This window comes from Bubalus kerabau, chromosome 11 (genome assembly GCF_029407905.1).
Source record: "Bubalus kerabau isolate K-KA32 ecotype Philippines breed swamp buffalo chromosome 11, PCC_UOA_SB_1v2, whole genome shotgun sequence".
In the NCBI taxonomy this organism is placed as follows: Eukaryota; Metazoa; Chordata; class Mammalia; order Artiodactyla; family Bovidae; genus Bubalus; species Bubalus kerabau.
In genome coordinates, this window is record NC_073634.1 from 35026325 (window position 1) to 35043558 (window position 17234).

The following is a 17234-nucleotide window of genomic DNA, read 5'->3' on the forward strand; positions in this document are numbered from 1 at the left end:
ATACTTGTTTTTCTCTGACTTACTTCACTCTGTATGACAGTCGCTAGGTTCATCCATGTCTCTACAAATGATTCCGTTTTGTTCCTTTTATGGCTGAGTAATATTCCACTGTATACATGTACCACATCTTCTTTATCCACTCCTGTGCTGATGAATATTTAGGTTCTTCCATGTCCTCATGTCCTGGCTATTGTAAATAGTGCTGCCGTGAACACTGGGGCACACGTGTCTTTTTGAATTATGGTTTTCTCTGGGTAAATGCCCAGTAGTGGGATTGCTGGATCATATAGTAGTTCTATTTTTACTTTCTTTTTTTTTTTTTAATTTTATTTTATTTTTAAACTTTACATAACTGTATTAGTTTTGCCAAATGAACCTTCATACTGTTCTCCATAGTGGCTGTATCATTTACATTCTCACCAACAATGCAAGAGGATTCTCTTTTCTCCACAGCCTCTCCAGAATGTATTGTTTGTAGATTTTTTGATGATGGCCATTCTGACAGGTGTGAAGTGATACCTCATTGCTTTTTTGATTTGCATTTCTCTAATAATTAGTGATGTTGAGTGTCTTTTCATGTGTTTGTTGGCCATCTGTATGTTTTCTTTGGAGAAATGTCTATTTAGGTCTTCTGACCAAATTTTTATTGCGTTGTTTATTTTTTTGAGATTGAGCTGTATGAGATGTTTGTAAAAATATGGAAGGCTTCATGAATTTGTGTCATCCCTGGGGTCCTACTAATCTCTGTATCATTCCAGTATTAGTATGTGTGCTGCGGAAGTGAGCATTACTCACAATTGTACAAACTAAAACAGAACTGATTTCCTTTACTATTGAAGGTTTATCTGTTTACCTAAATATATATGTATATTATTCATTTACTGGCAGTGGTTGAGTGATCACCATGACCAAATTTGAGAGGAGAAAGTAAGAAAATATTTTTACATACTTTAAAGACTAGAATGATTTTGACTCAAAATTCAGTACATAGCAGATGATCATAAATAAAGGACTGACTGCCTCACTTTTATTCAATTGATAAAACCCTCATTCTGTCTTTCCAAAGTATAAAGTTCTTCCTGGGTACAGGAAATGGATTGCAGGGGGCATTCAAATATTTTTCTCCAAGTCAGTCACTGAAATTAATCACCGATAGGGAGAAAAGTCCTGGGGTTTAGCTTGCAGATTTGGAGGAGAGGGGAGCGGTTCTTTTCCTTTACCTCATAAATTTATTATTTAAAACAACTTAGAAGAAAAGGAACTGTAGAGAGGTAGTATTCTATCCCATCTCTGATCCCAGGTCATGTTTCCCTAAGGATTGTGTTTTCTCTCTTTCTCTGAATCTCCATCTTTTCCTTTGTCTTATAGAAAAAAGATAACTTTTCAGATGTAATGAATTAAAAATTCTATAATTTTCAAAATGATATTCTTTGTAAATTATGCAGAATGAATTTACATAATCTCAAGATTGCATAAATATTGAATATATGTATGTGTGTATATGTGGAAGGTTTTGTGTGTAATATATATATATATACACACCAGAAATTGAACATTTCCAAAGACTAAAATGGTACTTTTATTACACTATTATTAGTAATTTTTAAAATATTTCTACAAAAGTCCCTATTAGCTATTGGGGATCATTTATCTATCACTTAGCACCATACTGCTTTGTAATTCCATTTTCAAACATCACCAAGATTTCATCTGCCAAATATGGGTTTCTTGCTGTCACTTTCCTTTCCTTCCCCAAATAAAGCCTTACAGATATAGTCACTAACAAAGGAACAGCTTTCAAAGAAGCAATATGCTCTGGAGCTACAAAATGTAGCAGGTGAAACCTTTGTATGCTGAATGTATCCCCTGCTTGTTTTACAAAAGCGCATGTAATGTTGCCAAATTAAAACGCCTTGGAGTTGCTTCTGTGGCCAAGGCAGAAGGCGCCGAAGACTAGAATCCACAGCATTTGATTACAGGAAATTAATTTCCTCTCAAGAACAGAACCTATCGCGGGAACTCTGTCACTACCTGACAAAGCAAAGGCAGCACTTTCTCTTTCAAATACCGTCATCTTTGCCAAAGTCTGCCAACTAGCTCAGCTGCTAACTTTCACTAAATGACGACTTTCTACTTGCTCATTTTGTGGAGCATTCTCTCACCATGGTGTCTCAAAAGCTGGAAAAGGGTTTTATTTAAACATTACCTAAATCATTTGCCCCACCTGTTGGAATGCTTTCCTTTTAAACACATTTTCATAATTACCTCACTTTGTCTGTCAGAAATAAATGGGGAGAAGAGAGATAAAATCCTAATCATATAGTTCATGATAGTCAGACTTGAGAGTTTTAATGGAATGGAGGGTTTACATTTTTTTTTCTTTTTTAAAATAGATATTTAATTTATTTATTCAGCTGTGCTAGGTCTTAGTGCAGCAGGCAGGATCTTTAGTTACTGCACACAGGATTTTTTTTTTTTTTAAGTTGGGGCCACAGAGAACTCAGTTGTGGCATGTGGGATGTAGTTGCTTGACCAGGAATTGAACCAGGGCCCCCTGCATTGGGAGCATGGAGTCTTACCCATTGGACCAAGAGGGAAGTCTCTACATTTTACATTTTCTAAACTAAGAATATATATGTACTTTTTTTTTTCATTTAGGAGTAGGTATTGTAAATGAACTATCTTATCAGAGAATTTAAATCTGATTTTTATCTGTTCAAAAATTTCTGATATGTTTTCACAACCGTTGAAGGAGTGCACCAAAACCAAATTGATGGTAAAACTAAAATGAGATGACAAAGACCAAAATAAAAGCCTCAAATGCTTCCACTTTGCCATAGAGCTATTTGAGAAATACCTCCTGATTAAGGAAAACATTTGTCTCTTTTGGAACTCCGGCCAAAATGTTGCTTCTCACGCAGTCCTGAAACAGCTCTGTAACCCATACATAAATAAGAATTCTAAATATCATGAAAATAGCATACCAACTCCCTACCACAAACCCAGTGATGAAACATTTTATCCCCCATTTTTCCTGAGTCACAATGAAAATTAATAACCATCACAGGTATTATGATAGGTCTATTTGGAATATGCAGTTGCTTCCATATCTAATTGATTATTTAACAATGTTTTCTGCTTATGCTTCCAATCTGAAAGCTAAGTGATAATTGTCTTAATTTTTATGCTAAGATCACTTACGTACTTACACGCTTAAGAGTTAATGGGACATCTCTCTCAGATGTACAAAAACGGCTAGAGAAATTTAAATATTTTTATGAATTATAAATGTGGTTTCCCTTATTAATGGTCATTAATGGTTTATTTTGATGATTGCTGAAATATCTCTGAGGAACTTCATATGAATTTAAATGTAGAGAGTAGAATACATGGCTAAGAAGCCTAGTGTTAGTTGCCCAGTCATGTTTGACTCTTTGTAGCTCACTGCTGCGATTCATGGGGTCACAAAGAGTCGGACATAACTGAGCGACTGAACTGAACTGAACTGAGGCTCCTCTATCCATGGAATTCTCCAGGCAAGAATACTGGAATGGGTTGCTGCCAGGAGCCAGCGTGAGGAACTCTGCCCATGGCAAAGGTCATGAGGAAGGAGGCTTGACATATGCAAAGGTGGGATTGAGCCTCAGGAGTCCCCCTGGAAATTCTCGAGCATCTACCCCCAAAACCAGAGTCTGCCTACTTTACTGCTTTGTGCTCTCACCTACATCTCTGACTTTAGGGGGGGCTATCCCCCACCACCTCTCTCAGAGAAGGAGTTAACTTAGAGCTCCAGTTAATAATAATTCCTGGGCGTGACAGGAGTGTTTCAACCTACAAACTCCTCAGAAGGTTCTCTAGCCTGCCTGACAGGTTTGTCTGGCCACATGTGATTGTTCACAGCCTCCCAACTGTGAGAGGCATGAGATACTTTAAACCTTCTAAAAACAGATTCTTTTGAGAAGTTAGGAAATTATTAGTGTAGTATAGTGGGCTGATTAGAAATCGTATTGGTGAAGGGTTTTTTCACTTTTTGAGCCAATGTTTGCTGCTAAGTCTCCACATCCCCTGCCCTTATACACATTAATGAATATATAGAAGATATAAGTATTAACCTTTGATATTAATCACATTAGACTTTAGGCTAAGCAAAACCCACTACACCCTCACCCTATAAGAATGTAACCATTCTGGTGCCTTCGGAAGGTGGCATCTGTTTTAAGAATAATCACTCTTGGAGAAATAAGTGTTCTGGTTGACTGACTGCTGTTACAAGGAGAGGGTCATAAACTGTTAGCAGGCCCCCTGGCCAGAAGATGATGTAACACCCCTAAAACCTTTGTATACATTTGTATGGAGCACCTGATTTGATAAAAGTCAGGACTGCTGACCCCATGTGACTTTTGTATTACATCTCTGTGTATAAAAGCGGACCCTGGAAAATAAAGAATGGGATCAGTTCCTAGAAAGACTGGTCTCCCCATGTCGTTCTTTCTCTTACCTTCTGGCTGAATTCCCATCTGGAGCTGGAGGCTCATCAAGCCTACTAATTATGCTTGGGCTTCTAAGATCCTACCGGGGAGGCCTCAGTGTCTCCTCTCCTTCGGGAGAATGAAGGGACGCCTGCGTCCTACGTGGGTGACGCAAACTTCTCCTCTTGAAGTTTTATTGGTTTTCCACGTAAACCAAGTTATTCAGCCTCTTTTCTCCACTGAATTTCCCTGCTGAGCTATCCTCACTTAACCACTCTATAAGCCTCTAGTTAATATTTAATCTAACAGTTGTTTCCTGATCTAAGCCAACACTGTCTCTCCTTCGAGTTACCCTGGATCCACCAGGGCTGGACCCTGGCAGGTTGCCATTCCCTTCTCTGGGGGATCTTCCCAACCCAGGGATTGAACTCAGGTCTCCCACATTGCAGGCAGATTCTTTACTGTCTGAGCTACCAGGGAAGCCTAAAAAGGCTAAATACCTTCTTATATAAATTGGTTAAAAAAATTTTTATTAAAAAATACAGTCATTTCTTCACCATTCATAACAGTATGAAGAAAGAAATTTAATCAGAGACCTCCCTAAGCAATTGTATTTAACGACTTTGGTATTTTGCATTCTCTTTATACTTCCTACTAAACTGAATCGAGACATTATAAATAAGTTTTTAAAATCTACAATGTGTTTTTCTCTCAGCAGTGCTAAAAAACAAATAAATGAACTAAATTTTACTTTCACATGGCCTCCCTTTCTTTGTTGCAGCAAGTGATGAGAACACTTTAAAAACATGTAAAAGAGAATATGAGAGAGGCGCTAAAAGAATGGAATGGGTATAGATTAGCAACAAGTCCCCAAATAGTCAAAAGTTAACTGGTTTGTAGGTAAAGCTAAGCTAACACAACCAACTCATTATATATGGGGCTCAGAGGAACAAGGAGCCCAGATCAATGGAAAACTTCAGTAGGACTGATAATGGGCAGTGAATAAGCCAAGGCATTTACATATTATTTGGTATAACTGGAAATGAACAAGGATTCAACTCCACTGGTGGCACACAGTTTGATTTGAGGATAGCTTCCTAGCAAAAAAAGAAGTAGAGAAGATGAAATATCCTATGTGTTTAGTCCCACATATTCCATTTTAATGATTCATAAAATAAAAGGCATCACAAACTACATATAGTTTATATGAACACTATAGTGATAGATTATTTTACTTAAAAGTTTCCCATGTAACTGTATCTTAAGTTTTACTGAAGGATGACAATCACCACATACCCCCCAGGAAACAGAATGGAAGTGCTAGGTCTACTACCTGTGGGGAAAGTACACATGTACTCCGTAATGGCAAGAGGAAGACTTTTCATTTTTGCCGGTATTTTTGCCTAAGTGACTCAAGAGTACTGGTTGTAGTGGCAAGGACACAAGCCTGTCACAAAGGTTATAACCTCTTTCATATAAACCACTTTTCAGCCAAATGGCTATGGGACTATTTCTGGGACTTGTGTAAAGATAGTGCTATCTTGCTGCTGCTGCTGCTGCTGCTAAGTCACTTCAGTCGTGTCCGACTCTGTACGACCTCATAGATGGCAGCCCACCAGGCTCCCCCGTCCCTGGGATTCTCCAGGCAAGAACACTGGAGTGGGTTGCCATCTCCTTCTCCAATGCATGAAGGTGAAAGGTGAAAGTGAAGTCGCTCAGTCGTTTCTGACTCTTTGCGACCCCATGGACTGCAGCCTAACAGGCTCCTCCGTCCATGGGATTCTCTAGGCAAGAGTACTGGAGTGGGGTGCCATTGCTTTCTCTGAGTGCTATCTTAAGGACAGATAAAAACTGATTTTTAATTCTCTTTCTCTCTCAAATATTCAGCAAGATCTGATGGCCTCTAATTTTCCACATGGTCTGTTTTGACCCAGATTATCAAAAATCCTAAAAGCTAGTTCTATGACTTTTCTCATTTTTCACTGTCAAATCATTACTGTGGTTACTTAGAAAGACACTGTCTTTCAGGTGCTGCTGCTGTTAAGTCGCTTCAGTCGTGTCTGACTCTGTGTGACCCCATAGATGGCAGCCCACCAGGCTCCCCCGTCCCTGGGATTCTCCAGGCAAGGACACTGGAGTGGGTTGCCATTTCCTTCTCCAATGCATGAAAGTGAAAATTGAAAGTGAAGTCGCTCAGTTGTGTCCGACCCTCAGCGACCCCATGGACTGCAGCCTACCAGGCTCCTCCATCCGTGGGATTTTCCAGGCAAGAGTACTGGAGTGGAGTGCCATTGCCTTCTCTGTCTTTCAGGTGCTAGGACAGTTATTGACATTTCCACATATACCCCAAACCAATTTTAGGTTACATCAGATAATAATTCACTGTGAAAATGCATAGTAAGTGCAAAAGACATATTCCAGGGCCTTGCGACATAAAAAGAATAATTGCATTTGTTGCTCTGCACAAAAAAATTAAAGTGAAATATTAAAAAATTTAACTTTGGACTCTGTGGGAGAGGGAGAGGGTGGGAAGATTTGGGAGAATGGCATTGAAACATGTAAATATCATGTATGAAATGAGTTGCCAGTCCAGGTTCGATGCACGATACTGGATGCTTGGGGCTGGTGCACTGGGACGACCCAGAGGGATGGAATGGGGAGGGAGGAGGGAGGAGGGTTCAGGATGGGGAACGCATGTATACCTGTGGCGGATTCATTTTGATATTTGGCAAATCTAATACAGTTATGTAAAGTTTAAAAATAAAATAAAATTAAAAAAAAAAAAAATAAATAAATAAATAAAAAAAAAAAAAAATAAAAAAATAAAAAATTTAACTTAGCCTTAACTTGCTGCATAGCTTTTTAAACTACCACCATAGAAAAAGAAATGGTCCTTTTTATTTTGACACAGTTCTTGGCACTGTATCTGTGAAAGAGTATTATTTCCCCAAATAGGAACTAATCTAGATCTAGCTATGAAACACCATGGAAAAAACAGGTTTAAGAGATACAATAGGCTGTAAAACAGAGAGGACCCTGTAGTAAATCTCATTTCTCACTAGCTCCTTTGGGTGTTTGTCACCTACTCCATGCTCCTGTCTGCCTTCTCTCTTGCAGACTTCTTCCCCTTCCCTAGCCCTTCTCTGCATCCCTCTCTCAGCTCTTGATATCTTTCTAGATGGCCCCCAGAGAGCACACTGATCCCCCCACTGTGTAAATGAAGAAGGCCAGGCCAGCGAGGTCAGAACTCTGCCTTTTGAAGCCGGTGTCTTACTCAGTCAGGTGTTCAATGAGGAACAAAACTTATTGCCAAGGTACTGATTTCACACACTTTAAAACTGTCCCAACTGTCAAAAAAAAGTCTCAATGTAATTGTTTCATTAAAATACAGTTTTGGTGCTTTATATAGGCCTGCTTTTACTTAAAAATTTAACTTAGTTTGTTTACAGAATGAAATTCCATGTTTTATTAAATGAAATAATGTTTTATTACAATTAAAAAGAACTTTGATTATGAAGATGGTAAGATAAGGAGCATGTTAGGCCATTCAGCTTTGCACCGGAGCCTGTCTTTACCAGTGCCAGTTTGTGTCTGGTGTGGTCATAACCTTAGTCTATACACAGGGGGAGAATAAAGCCCTCATGTTGTTTCTGAGAGATGATTCACAACTGAAGTTCTAAAATAACTCTTCATTTTGAAAGGTAAATTTTCAAACATTAATGAGTTTTTCCAAGAAGGGTTCACTGTGCAGTGGAAAGAATCTGAAATCCATCTGAGGTTGGAAACAGAGCAATTAAATTAATTTTGTTATTAAAAAACAAAACTGCTCTTGATTTATGTTTTCACATAATGTTTTACAAGAGAAACCATGCTTAAAGTCCTAATTCCTGCTACATAAAATGAGGTGGGTAGTGGAACCATGTATTTCACCAAGGCAATAACCATGTCATCAGATGCTCTTTTTATCACTCAAATTGGCAGTTTTATGAAAATATTTTGTATACTTGATGAGTGGTTCTTTCACTGTAATCTTATTGTATTCATGCTGTTTCCAAAGTTAGCTTTTAAGGGTGAGATTGTGGTTCCCAGGTCATTTGTATTGCTGGTTTTATTTCTTAAATATTCAGTTCAGTTCAGTTCAGTTCAGTGGCTCAGTCGTGTCCAACTCTTCGCAACTCCATGGACTGCAGCACACCAGGCCTCCCTGTCCATCACCAACTCCTGGAGTTTATTCAAACTCATGTCCATTGGGTCGGTGATGCCATCCAACCATCTCATCCTCTGTCATCCCCTTATCCTCCTGCCTTCAATCTTTCCCAGCATCAGGATCTTTTCAAATGAGTCAGCTTTTTGCATCAGGTGGCCAAAATACTGGAGTTTCAGCTTCAACATCAATCCTTCTAATGAACATTCAGGGCTGATTTCCTTAAGGAAGGACTGGTTGGATCTCCTTGCAGTTCAAGGGACTCTCAAGAGTCTTCTCCAACACCACAGTTCAAAAGCATCAATTCTTCGGCACTCAGGTTTCTTTGTAGTCCAAATCTCACATCCATACATGACTACTGGAAAAACCATAACCTTGACTAGACGGACCTTTGTTGACAAAGTAATGTCTCTGCTTTTTAATATGCTGTCTAGGTTGGTCATAACTTTCCTTCCAAGGAGTAAGCATCTTTTAATTTCATGGCTGCAGTCGTCATCTGCAGTGATTTTGGAGCACAAAAAAATAAAGTCAGCCACTGTTTCCCCATCTATTTGCCAGGAAGTGATGGGACTGCATGCCATGATCTTTGTTTTCTGAATGTTGAGCTTTAAGCCAACTTTTCCACTGTCCTCTTTCACTTTCATCAAGAGGCTCTTTAGTTCTTCACTTTCTGTCATAAGGGTGGTATCATCTGCATATCTGAGGTTATTGCTATTTCTCCCACAAATCTTGATTCCAGCTTGTGCTTCATCCAGCCCAGCATTTCGCATGCTGTACTCTGCATATAAGTTAAATAGGCATGGTGACAATATACAGCCTTGATGTACTCCTTTTCCTCTTTGGAACCAGTCTATTGTTCTATGTCCAATTCTAACAGTTGCTTCCTGACCTGCATACAGATTTCTCAAAAGGCAGGTCAAGTGGTCTGGTATTCCCATCTCTTTCAGGATTTTCCACAGTTTATTGTGATCCACATAGTCAAAGGCTTTGGCATAGTCAATACAGCAAAAATTGATGTTTTTTCTGGAACTTTCTTGCTTTTTTGATGATCCAGCAGATGTTGGCAATATGATTCTAAATCCAGCTTGAACATCTGGAAGCTCATGGTTCATGTATTGCTGAAGCCTGGCTTGGAGAATTTTGTGCATTACTTTGCTAGCATGTGAGATGAGTGCAATTGTGCGGTAGTTTGAGCATTCTTTAGCATTGCCTTTCTTAGGGATTGGATTGAAAACTGAAGTCCTATGGCCACTGCTGAATTTTCCAAATTTGCTGGCATATTGAGTGCAGCACTTTCACAGTATCATCTTTCAGGATTTGAAATAACTCAACTGGAATTCCATCACCTCCACTAGATTTGTTCATAGTGATGCTTCCTAAGGCCTACTTGACTTCACATTCCAGGATGTCTGGCTCTAGGTGAGTGATCACACAATCATGATTATCTGGGTTGTGAAGATCTTTTTTGTACAGTTCTTCTGTATATTCTTGCCACCTCTTCTTAATATCTTCTTCTTCTGTTAGGTGTATACCATTTCTTTCCTTTATTGAGCCCATCTTTATGTGAAATGTTCCCTCAGTATCTATAATTTTCCTGAAGAGATCTCTAGTCTTTCCCATTCTATTGTTTTCCTCTATTTCTTTACACTGGTCACTGAGGAAGGCTTTCTTGTCTCTCCTTGCTATTCCTTGGAACTCTGCTTTCAAATGGGTATATCTTTCCTTTTCTCCTTTGCTTTTGGCTTCTCTTCTTTTGTCAGCTATTTGTAAGGCCTCCCCAGACAGCCATTTTGCTTTTTTGCATTTCTTTTTCTTGGGGTTGGTCTTGCTCCCTGTCTCCTGTACAATGTCATGAACCTCCATCCATAGTTCATCAGGCACTCTATCAGATCTAGTTCCTTATATCTATTTCTCACTTCCATGGTAAAATCATTAGGGATTTGATTTAGGTCATACCTGAATGGTCTAGTGGTTTTCCCTACTTTCTTCAATTTCAGTCTAAATTTGGCAATAAGGAGTTCATGATCTGAGCCACAGTCAGCTCCCAGTCTTGGTTTTACTGACTGTATAGAGCTTATAGACTATATTTCTTCAATATAGACTGTTAGTGTATAGGTACATCATCAACTGTGACCCTGTCATATGAAAGATGAAGCAAGAGTTTCACTTTATACTGATAATGAAAATGCAGCTTTTAAGCTTTAAGGAAAAAAGAATGTAAGAGATCATCAATATTAAGAAATAGTAAAGAAAATACACCAATGATTTAAAAAATGGAACTATATATTTCAGATCCGGAGTAGTAGATAAAGGTCATAAAACTCCATTATGCTCAACATATATCACTCTGGTACCCTAAATTATTAGATCTTCTGCCTTAAATAATCCTTTTCAAAAACTAATGGAAAGATGCATTTACTGAACTGTTTCTCACTTAAGAGTCTTTGACCAGTCAGTCTTTCTTACCAGAAATCAATCAATTTAAAATTTCTGTCTCCACCCCACTGAAGAAAAAGAGTTGCCTAAAATGATCTCATTAGACCATAGTCCTGTACTGCATCTTAATAGATGTGAAAGTTATTATAATTCGAGGCTAGCCTTGAAAATGGTTTCAGATTTATAAGGGAAGATTACTTTCCCAGTACGTCGTTTCATTAATACTGTGAAAAGAAAATTGGAATTGCAGGTTCCTGTGGTGTTTGTGAATTGAGATTAGCAGTTTTTTCCCCATAACCAAAAAAAGAAAAATATTACTTTTTTTCATTCGTGTATTTCAATACAACACATGCCAAAAAAAAACACAGTGATCATGTAAAGATTCATACAAATTCATGTTTAAATGCCACAGCTGCAGAAAGCAGGTAGGCGGTGATTTATATGATATGCACTAATTTCAACTCATCTTGTGGTTTCTTGAGAGGTGGTGCTGGATATTTTAAATCCCTCTCAGTTTCATCTTCCCTACCATCAGCTCCATCCATGCCCTGCACATTTTAATGTCTACTACTGCAGGTCAGACTGCTTGAGGGAGGTCATGTCTAGTATATCTCAATCCCTACTCAATCAATTAGAGATTCAGAAAGAACTTGGACATCAATAAAACTTTACCACCTGCCTGGCTGCTAGGACTAAACATTTCCTCAAACTACTTTCAAAACCACCAAAGCAAAGCATGTGTTTGAAGGGAAATCCACTGATGTGGGATTGAGATGATGACTATCTTCACCAGACATCTAAGCACTGCATGAGAAGCAATGTGAGCCACAGAAAAATGTGTTTTGTGCCTGGAGAATAGGGAGCACCTCCTAGGGCAGCTGTTACCTCAAACGGCACCACACAGAACAGAAAAAGCAATGGACAATCACATCATATGTGACTTTGGTGACCCTGAAAATAAACATCTCTGGAGGCAGCCAGGGGACCATGGCTGTGTGTCCACAGCTTGATCACCTGCAAGCTTCAAAGACTTTTTGCATGGTCATTGTACCCATAAATTCTTAGTAGAATCCTTGAAACTGTCATGGTATTTACTAAAGTACCACTGTTCTAACAGCTCTTCATGGTCTGCCTACAGCTACATATTCAAATTTGTCTTCCATTTCTCTCAAAGAAAGTAACAGTCATAATTTCATTGCTGTCTCCCAATCCCCATACACCAATAAAAGTTTTATCGTCATGCCTGGCTCGTATGACCTTTCTTTTCTAGCTTGGCTGAGCATTACTTATTTCTCAGACTTAGCTTAAATGCTTCATTGTTTATGGTGTTCTCTCTATGAATATTCACTCCTGCTGTCAACCAGTTATATGGTGAGCTATTGCTATGTTCCAGGGACTATACTAAGTCCCAAGGGAAGAGGTTTTAGCCAAACACACTTGATGCCTTACCTCATGAAGCCTGAAATACAATGAGGGAAAGATTTACACAACAAAAAAATCACACAACTAGGCTGAAAGCAATAACTGAATGTGTGATGAAGGAAAATGACGAGTACCGCGCAGGAGCAGAGCAGAGGTTTCTGATTTAGACTGGGGAGTCAAGTAGACTTTCTGAGGCTGTACTATTTATGTTGAGACCTGGAAAACCGGTGGAGAGTAGTTCAGTAAAAAGTGGGCAGAAGAATCTTCTAAACATAAGGAAACATATATGGAATGACTTTGAGGAAGAAAGGAGTTTGCCTTTCAGGAACTAAACTAATGCCAGACTGGAGGCGGCATATTGACTTTTAGGGGAGAGTAAGAAGAAATTTGAAGGTGGACATGAAACTTCCATAGATCACAGTCCTTGGAATGAAGCCATACATCAAAAGATCATCACAGCTGACTGCATAAACAATAACAATTTTATGTGGAAAAAGGTGTCACTAATGAAGTGAAAATGCAGTACACATGACAGACCAAGAGTTAACACCTCTAAAATATAAAAACGTGTATCAAGTGCTATGAACAAAGGCAAAAACCCACTGGAAGAATGGACAAAAATAGAGACATGCAAGTGGAGAACAGAAGATCCAAATTGTTGATAAATGTAGGACAGGATGCCCAATTTCACTACAAGGCAAGTCAAAATAAAATAAGGAGGTATTTTTTTCCCCAACAAACTTGGAAGAATAAAGTGAATTAAGGTGATAATTTGGTTAGAACATTTGCTTGGGAAATAGACAATTGTGCCAGTGAGAATATGAATTTCTCAATTTTTAGAAAGTAATCTAACATCTATTACAACTTTAAAAAGATTAAATTGCAGCTGGCTGATGGGTGGATGTGAGTTCATTATACAATTCTTTCTAATTTCGTTTATGTTTGAAATTTACAATAGTAATGTTAAAAAATACACAAATATTTTCATCAAGCAGCCTCAGTTTTGAGAATATAGTCCAAAGAATTAAATACACCAGCATGCATATAAATACAGGATGTTTGCTGATCATGTTGTGAGGAAAAAAAGAGAAAAGGACAACTTAAAAGCTCATTAACAGGGCTCTGATTAAGTTATTCCAATAATTTATTAGACACCCATAATTATGGCACACCTATACCCTAGAATTTTAACAGAGTTAAAAATAGGAATTGGAGAAAAATCTGTTGAACTGAAAGATGTCCATAACACATTAGGAAAGGAGAAAATTAAATTTAATTCATAGAGTATGCTTCTAATTTTTATGTGACAAGAGAGAAAAGCAACTCTTTATTTATATATGTTCATAGGAACATCGTGAATGTGTAGGAAAGATTCATTCCAAGCTGTTATCATTGGGTAATGTATGGAGGTGGGAGAAAGGGAAAAAATAAAGTTAAATAGAAAAAAATAATTTAAAATTCCAAGAAATATGTCTGGCGTGCTGCGATTCATGGGGTCGCAAAGAGTCAGACACGACTAAGCCACTGAACTGAACTGAACAATTTACTAGGCACAACATAAGACATTAATACTAAGGTACACAAAACAGCCTTGGGATCCACCTTCTTAGAACTTTCAGTATATTCAAAATAAAACAGAAAATGTAAGAAAACAGAACAATTTTAAATTAAAAAAATAACACAAGAAGGCACAAATACTGGGTACTAAGAAAGATAATAAAGAGGGTGGGGTCAGGACATCAGCAAAGGGCTGTCCCAATAGAAGTTGTTTGGGATGAGCATTTAATGGAGCAGGACCCAGGCCTCCCAGTGTGAACCCTGGAAAGCCATCAAGTGTTTCTCAAGAAGGAAGACATGAGATAGAGTAGCTTGAAGATGGAAAAAAAACATAGATCAAGAAGACACATGGGAGAATTTGCAGAAAACCCAACTTTATCCTCATCTTCTCTCAACCATATAGTCTCCACTTAAGTATGGATCCTTTATTACTGTAAAATCTCACACTTCTATTGCTTTGTTAATGCTCTTCCATACTAGACTGCTAGTCTTTTGATAGTTTCCTGTGAGTCTGTTTTTCTTTCCCTCCACTTTCCTCCCCTCCAAACACTGAATGAAGACTGAATACACAAGCTGCAAAATATATGTTTTCTGACTGAATAGAGGAAGAGATTTTCCTAAGTTTATAAATGTTCAGGAGTGGACTGGGATTGATGTAATCATTAAGAAAATGTGAGAGATCTTTGATTTCAAAGCTTTGAGTAAAGGTAGTAAACAAGTGGGTAAAACATTGATGAAGATATTGCATACTTCTTTATAAAATGCTTTTATCTCAATACTTTCCTAATACCCACCTCCTATAATATCTTCAGTAAAAGAAGTAATGATAGTGTTTATTTAATTAAACCAGAAAACACTTCTCTGCTTAAGTGAATTGGGATCATTGTGCATTGATGCAAGCATCATAGCTGTGTTTACTTTTCCTAAGGCTTAGATGGTAAAGAATTTACCTGCAATGCAGAAGACCTGGGTTTGACCCCTGGGTCAGGAAGATCCCCTACAGAAGGGACTGGCAACCCTCTCCAGTATTCTTGTCTGGAGAATCTGATGGACAGTGGAGCCTGGTGGGCTGAAGTCCATGGGGTCACAAAGAGTGGGACACGACTGAACGACTAACACTTTCACTTTCTTTCAAGCCTCCATATATAAGTTGCTTAAATTCCAGTGACTAAGTGCCAAGTTATTTGAAGTCAACCGGGTTAGTAGTCTTCAGTTTGATTTGTTTGGGTGCCAAATATTTATATTAACCTTATCTGATATCCACAGCACTACAAATAGTTGAGAACTAATTTGGAGCTCTTTTCTCAAACTCAGCAAAGCAGCTTCAGAAGTTTCTAGAGTAATTTTTACTCCTGTGGCTATTAGAGTGAGATGGTTGAAAAGGGCCTCATCAGTCAGGCCAGGTCAAACTTTCCATAACTGTCAAGTAGAAGAAAAGCCATTTGGCAATAATTGAGAAAGTTGGTTTCAAAGCAAGGAAGCCTCGTGATTCTATATCATATATTCTATGTGTTTTTTATCAAAATGTACCACATTTCAGTAAATGTTGTATTTTTAAATAGTGATGATACTCTCCATTATTGATTTCAAGTCAACTAAACTCTTTGATAGCAAAATAGTTTATTTCCCTGGAAGTTCACTGACTAAAACACCTAGAAATACATGCACTGAGAAATCACCTTTCTTAAGATGTATTTAGTGTTTTTCTTTTTTTTTTTTTTTACATATGGAAAGTTGAACAGTCACTTTACACAAAACCATTCCAAGGAATCCGTAAGTCTGGAACCAGGGATCTGGGAGGAACCTGGCTTCTAGTAAGATGAAAATGACACTATGATTATAGCTGCAGCAATGAGGAGGGTATAAGTGTGTATATGCACATATGTACGCAAATCTTACAGCATTCCTTCCAATTCTCTGACAGAAGTTGCCACAGTCTTCTTTATTTTCTCATAACTTATAGGTAAAATCAGGCTTCTGAGACCTCCAGAGAAGATTTCATAATACTTTGGGATTAACTTACTTAAATATATTAAATTATTATAAACCCCTTTGTTAATTTCCTCTCAAATGATGTATGGCTTTACCTTTAGTAGACAGAATTTCTGGAGAAGGCAATGGCACCCCACTCCAGTACTCTTGCTTGGAAAATCCCATGGACAGAGAAGCCTGGTGGGCTGCAGTCCATGGGGTCGCTAAGAGTCAGACATGACTGAGCGACTTCACTTTCACCTTTCACTTTCATGCATTGGAGAAGGAAATGGCAACCCACTCCCGTGTTCTTGCCTGGAGAATCCCAGGGATGGCGGAGCCTGGCGGGCTGCCCGCCTATGGGGTCGCACAGAGTCGGACACGACCGAAGCGACTTAGCAGCAGCAGCAGCAGATAGAGTTTTATGTGACTTAACATTCAACTGATGCTCAATACAGGCTACTCTGCCTTCTGACTCACTGCAAGGCTGAAATTTTCTGTATTGTTCTTATTAGTTAGTAGCTGTTACCTCTACTGAATTATTATTATATGGTAGGCTCTGGGCTTTGCACTTTATCTAATTTATTCCTCATAATGACTCTGTAGTTGTTATTACAACTTTACAGGAAAGGAAACTGAGTCTCAGAGGTCATGCTAAGTGTGCTTCACAAGTGACACAGACAAAATTCAAACTCCAGTGTGTCTCTGGCTGTTACAGTTTTATGCATTCAATGTGTCAGCACTTATGACTGCAGAACATGTGTTAGTATCCCCAATTTTTCCTTTTCCTGAAGAACTGAATCCTTAGGTGTCTCATCTAAGCAGTGTCCAGTTCTACCCTTTCCGGCCACATTCCACCCCAAATCCTGCCATCTATCTGTCCTTTGCAGTAGAAGGAATTTGCATTCCCACAGAATCTTAGGAAAGCATAGTAAAGTGGAAAACTAATAATTTTTTTTTTTTTTTTTAGATCTAGTCCAGGTACTGCCCTAATTTACAGAATGATTCTTTGAACTTCATTACCCTCTGCTCACATTTTTTCATCAGAGATATAACAGTGATACATTATTTATCTCCCAGGGTCACTCTGAGGATCCTACCAGGTAGATAAATGTGCGAGTGCTCTGAAGAAGATAAAGTGCATGTAAAAACAATGCTGGTCTGATTATCTTCCC

The 17234-nt window shown here is 38.4% G+C and overlaps 1 protein-coding gene and 1 pseudogene across 2 annotated transcripts in view; both read right to left on the reverse strand.

Annotated features, from left to right (window-relative positions):
- NRXN1 (neurexin 1) overlaps positions 1-17234 on the reverse strand; it is a 756469-nt gene that overhangs the window by 4405 nt on the left and 734830 nt on the right. The gene's annotated exons all lie outside the window — the stretch shown is intronic.
- LOC129623900 (uncharacterized) lies at positions 692-788 on the reverse strand (annotated as a pseudogene).